A 6024-nucleotide genomic window follows, 5' to 3' on the forward strand; every position below is an offset into this window, starting at 1 on the left:
TAACAACTTCACATGTTGGTAAGTGTTAACAGCAATCTTGTCAATTTACCTAAACCTTCTGCTTTTCTCGCTCTGACTCTGTGCTCCTCTCCCTCCTCTCTCTCTCTGCTCCTCTCTCTTTCAATTCAACTTTATTAGCATGACAGTCATTCCAACCGTATTTCCAAAGCAAGAGGCACAACAACAGACAACCATACATCAACAATACAAGGAACGACAGCCAGTATTGTCTGGAACATGTGGCAACAACAAAGCGTGAAGAACAAAAAACAACACTTTGCAAGACACAGTGACAACAAAACCCCAAATCAAAACCAAATCAAAAACAACAAAAGTAAATTGCTACAGTGAAATGGACAAAACATATTACAAATAGAAGGCAATACTTCAAGGCTGGCCAGGCTACAGTCAGGTTTTCCCTCATTTCATGGCACTCTTTAAGAAATCGTCCAGATAGGGGGGCCGTGTGTCCCTCCCCTAAGAGTATTTTCATCATCGGGCAGTGTGGTGAACGATGTTATAAGAGTTTCAAATTCATTAAAGAAATCCCTCCCTCCCTCCCTCCCTCCCTCTGCTCCTCTCCCTCCCCCTCTCCCTCTGCTCCTCTCCCTCCCCCTCTCCCTCCCCCTCTCCCTCCGCTCCTCTCCCTCCCCTCCGCTCCTCTCCCTCCGCTCCTCTCCCTCCGCTCCTCTCCCTCCGCTCCTCTCCCTCCCCCTCTCCCTCTGCTCCTCTCCCTCCCCCTCTCCCTCTGCTCCTCTCCCTCTGCTCCTCTCCCTCCGCTCCTCTCCCTCCCCCTCTGCTCCTCTCCCTCTGCTCCTCTCCCTCTGCTCCTCTCCCTCTGCTCCTCTCCCTCTGCTCCTCTCCCTCCGCTCCTCTCCCTCCGCTCCTCTCCCTCCGCTCCTCCGCTCCTCTCCCTCCGCTCCTCTCCCTCCGCTCCTCCGCTCCTCTCCCTCCGCTCCTCTCCCTCCGCTCCTCTCCCTCCGCTCCTCTCCCTCCGCTCCTCTCCCTCCGCCCCTCTCCCTCCGCCCCTCTCCCTCCGCTCCTCTCCCTCTGCTCCTCTCCCTCTCCCTCTGCTCCTCTCTCTCTTTTACAGTCTTCCATCTTGTGTTTCCGACTTCACATAGCTCAGTCCTGAATTGGAAAGATGGACACACTGAGACAGGCATGCAGGCAGAGATTAATAGATATACTTAAAAAGACAAACCAGGAATACATTTCCTTTTGAATAATGTTCATTGAAAAACTTAAGAAAAACTTACTTAAGCCAGCCCATTCCTCACAGCATGTATTCAGACCTATGACCTGAAATAGCATGGTGGTGATCCAGCCTCCCAGCCCCGCTCTCACTCTGAGAACTGGGAAGGGATTTTCCACGCTCCCACAGAACGCTTATTGATTTAGACACATACACACCAATTGACATACTCACACACAAACCTACACACACGCCATTGACATTGTTTTGCTAATAAAAGAGTATAAACACAGTGAGCAGAGACTAATGACGCGTAACATGGCCGATAATTTAACCAGCAGCAGATGAAGCAGTTTCCCACAGGGAGGGATGGTTATCAGTCTCCTGAACAGAGACGGGTCACATGACGCATGGTGAAGCAGCTCAGTCTCCTGAACAGACGGGTCACATGACGCATGGTGAAGCAGCTCAGTCTCCTGAGAACAGACGGGTCACATGACGCATGGTGAAGCAGCTCAGTCTCCTGAGAGCAGGTCACATGACGCATGGTGAAGCAGCTCAGTCTCCTGAGAACAGACGGGTCACATGACGCATGGTGAAGCAGCTCAGTCTCCTGAGAACAGACAGGTCACATGACGCATGGTGAAGCAGCTCAGTCTCCTGAGAACAGACGGGTCACATGACGCATGGTGAAGCAGCTCAGTCTCCTGAACAGACGGGTCACATGACGCATGGTGAAGCAGCTCAGTCTCCTGAGAACAGACGGGTCACATGACGCATGGTGAAGCAGCTCAGTCTCCTGAGAACAGACGGGTCACATGACGCATGGTGAAGCAGCTCAGTCTCCTGAACAGACGGGTCACATGACGCATGGTGAAGCAGCTCAGTCTCCTGAACAGACGGGTCACATGACGCATGGTGAAGCAGCTCTGGCGGTCTCTCAGTCCTGCAGGGAGATAGAGACCCCTGTAGACCTTTTCTCAAGAGTTGACCAATCACTAAACTATCTGAAGCAGTGTGTGTGTGTGTTTGTGAGTGCGTACGTCTGTTCACTGGGAGCCAAGTTATTGAACCAGCATCATTCCTTATCCAGTGTAAGTGGAAACCTGTTTTGAAGTACTGGCCTAGGTGGGTTTCTGCAGTGCGTTCCAGAGGAAGCCCTCCTGTAAGCTTTTCATGACTGACCAACCTCCCGGACAAGATATAAGCAAAGTTTCAGCACATGACCAAAAACCAAACATATGTCATCTTTCCAACTGACGGAAATAGTTATTTTGACCGTTCTGACGTTCTTATCAAACCACTCACGTAACCGGGTGTCGTGCTTGGCTGTAGCCAAGAGGGGATTTGAACATTTCGACGAGAGCACTGCCCCACTAGCCTATTTTCCTGTTTGCACCAGTAACTGCTACTGACTTGGTAAGGCTGTCATCATACGGCTACAGCCAACCTGTGTCCACAGGGACTTTGCACTGGAGACCTAACTGTGCCTGAAGGGGTCTAGGCACAAAGCTCTTAGCATTGGTCGTGAATAAAGCACTGTTACATTAATGTCTAATTAAGACCTTTTCATTTGATAAACACATTACATTACTTGTTGCTTTTCTAGAAACGAGTGCTCAGACAAGTTTCTGAACGCCAGCAAGACAGCCGACATGATTAAAAATGCAGGCTTCGTTTGTCAAAAACTCTGTTCCCCTAGTGCTAGCATAGACGAGCTACTACTAAGTAACTCAAACAGAATAATGTGCCACTTCAAACTATACGTCAGGATAATTGCCCAAACCAAACAATTAGCATTTTCATCACCTCTCCAATTATTTCCTTTTCACTCGTCCTGTTCCAAGAGAGACAAGAAAATAAATTCCCTCGAATGCAAATATTCCATTTTGGCTGGCATTGCGCAATGCTAATAAACCCAGGGCTCCCCTCCCCTCCCCTCCAACAGTTCCAGTACCAACACACAAATGTCCAACTTGTCTTTTCCGTGTCAGGCCAGAGAGGTGATAGGTTGCCATGGTGAGGAACGTGCAGCTGAGCTGATGAGAACGGGAGAACTACAGGTGCATGCTGGGATGGCGGTTAAATACAGGAACATGTTCCCCCATCGTCTGCATGGAGCCAAGACCAGGGGGAGATATGACAAGTTAATTTCCCTTGTGTCCCACCCCCCCTCTCACCCTCTCCCTCTCACCCTCTCTCTCTCAACCTCTCTCTCTCACCCTCTTTCTCTGACACACTTTCACTTCCACTATCCCTCTCTCTGTGTAGTTCTCTCTCCCTTTCTGTCTCATTTGTTGTAAAAACAGCAGAAACAAGAACAGGGTAGGTCTCTGTATAATGGAGTCTCCAGCTTAAATGTCACTGCCTCCCACTATTGGCCTGGGGTTTATGAGATGTGAGGTGTGTGTTTGAAAGAGTAGTGGCAATACAAATGTGTGTGTGTGTGTGTGATTGTAAATCGCCACTCACTTCTAGCTCTGTGATTTCTGTGATTATCGTCAGGAGGATGTCCTTCAGTGACTCAGTGACCTGGCTGGCTGGGTCTTGGTCCTCCACACACACTTCTGACTGCCCTCCCCCTGCTGGGCTGCTGATGTAGTTATGACTTCAAGTCACACAAAACCCAAACCTGAATAGCGAACCTGAATGAAAACTGTCACCAAATGGGTGAGTAACATGATATTTGGGTGCCACCGAGGGCTGGGTTTGATTAGGGAGGGATGGGGGGGTGAGGTGAGGATGGAGGGGAGGATGGAGGGGAGGGGGTGCGGTGAGGATGGAGGGGAGGGATGGAGGGGGTGAGGTTTGGAGGGGAAGGGAGGGGAAGGGAGGGGAGAGAAGGGGAAGGGAGGGGGTGAGGTGAGGATGGAGGGGAGGGAAGGGGTGAGGTGAGGCGAGGCGAGGCGGGGGTACAGTCCCAGTGTTGTCCTCTCTCACGGGGCTTGGTGTACTGCAGGCAAAGGGCACACTGTTCTACTGAATCTAATCTACCCAGAGTCTTGACGACAGTAGGAGAGCTGTGTTAGGTACTCATCGTGTCTTCAGTACTATAGCACTGCTGGTATGGATGGAATTTCTAATTTCCTTGCCCACTGTGGTTGTGTAGGTCCTATTTACAAGACACCATGGAACTTGAGCCATCAGCTAAGACAAAAGATTGGATGACAGTTGGACACTTCGACTTCTACTGCAGTCTGTATTTCACCAGTGCATTGGAATGCTGCACAAAGGCTACTCTTGTTCAGGGGCCTTTTCAGCCTAAACCCCTCGGCTAAGAATGGAATATTTCACAATGGAGAGGAGGTTTTGAGGTGAGGAGAGAGGACAGGAGGATGCAAAAGGAGAGGGGATGGAAGGTGAGTGCAGAGTATGGGAGTGGAGGGGAAAAGAGGAGGGAGGGGGGAGCAGAGGAGCAGAGAGGGGAGGGGAGCCCATTGTACCTCCAGGACATAAATGCTGCGTGACTTATGGACAGCCGGGGTTAAAGAAAGATTGAGAAGGAAACTAAGATGGATTCCGAGTCTGGTTCTGTTGGCAGGCTGTTAGAACAGGGCCTGTGCCATGACAACCAGGATTTACCGCTGCTAAACCACAGTAAAGCCTCTATAAACCAGCACAGCCTATTGTGTCCCTTTTGGCCTCAGTCTGCCTGAAGAGAGAGACCAGAGAGAGACCAGAGAGAGACCAGAGAGAGACCAGAGAGAGACGCAGAGGAAAAGTCCTTGAAGGAGGTAGAGAGATAAAAGAGAGAGAGGAGGGGTAGAGGAGAAAAAAAGACAAGAGAAAGGGAGGGAAAAAGAAAGATACCTTGACGCATCCTAAAGAGATGGGTTTATGTATGCACACACACCTGAATCTGTTTAAGTAGACCCAACACCTAGTCCCTGGCTTTTTTCAGAATAAAAAAGTGTCATTGGAGCAAATACTTACCCTTACACACATCCACACACACCAACTGTACGTACACACACGTCTGTGTGCATTAGTGAAGCTGTCTCTCCTCTCTCCTCAGCCCAGTGGGCCTGGTGCTCCGATGTTCTAATGTCAGAACGTTCTCCATGTTCCACCGCATCTCCCAGCCAGCACAGATTCAGACTGACACGTGGCGAACACTCGGTCTGCTGGGGGGCAGAGGAGGGAGGGAGAGAGGGGGAGAGAGAGAGAGAGAGACGGAGACGGAGACAGAGGGAGACAGAGAGAGAGAGAGAGAGGGGGGGGTGAGGGGCAGAGAGGAGAGGGGAGGTGAGGGGAGAGGGGAGGTGAGGAGAGGGAGAGGGGGGAGGTTAGGGGAGAGGGGAGGTGAGGGGGAGAGGGAGAGGGGGGAGGTGAGGGGGAGGGGAGGTGAGGGGGAGAGAGGGGAGGTGAGGGGGAAAGGGAGAGGGGGGAGGTGAGGGGAGAGGGGAGGTGAGGGGAGAGGGGAGGTGAGGGGGAGAGAGGGGAGGTGAGGGGGAGAGAGGGGAGGTGAGGGGGAGAGAGGGGAGGTGAGGGGGAGAGGGGGGAGGTGAGGGGAGAGGGGAGGTGAGGGGAAGCGTGCAGAGGGGCTGATCCTCTCTGGTCTCATCCTGTGTCTGGGTCAATACTCAGTACGTGAACCACACAGATGAGGAGTCAGAGACAGGGGTTTTCTACCACCAGGAGTGAACGGAAGGAGTCGTGTGTTAGTTACTGCCTTGTAAAGTGCTAAACTGTAAACATAACAATCACGTGTAAGCACTATAAAAAGGCAACAGGTCAGTGTACCTGTCCTCATCAATAATGGAAGGCAATGTTGCAGGAAGAGGAAGGATGAGAGGGGGAGCCCGTAGAGGAAGAGTGGTAGGGAGAGA

General features: G+C 51.4%; 1 long non-coding RNA gene across 1 annotated transcript; it reads right to left on the reverse strand.

Moving 5' to 3' along the window:
- Positions 1-1917: 1917 nt before the first annotated feature.
- LOC146272441 (uncharacterized) lies at positions 1918-5225 on the reverse strand. Its single transcript, XR_014766743.1, has 3 exons — positions 5129-5225; positions 3668-3785; positions 1918-2141 (listed from the first exon to the last, which is right to left on the reverse strand). It is a non-coding gene; the product is annotated as an uncharacterized LOC146272441 (long non-coding RNA).
- Between the last annotated feature and the right edge of the window lie 799 nt (positions 5226-6024).

Source organism: Hypomesus nipponensis, chromosome 9 (assembly GCF_054491055.1).
Source record: "Hypomesus nipponensis isolate SF chromosome 9, ASM5449105v1, whole genome shotgun sequence".
NCBI lineage: Eukaryota > Metazoa > Chordata > Actinopteri > Osmeriformes > Osmeridae > Hypomesus > Hypomesus nipponensis.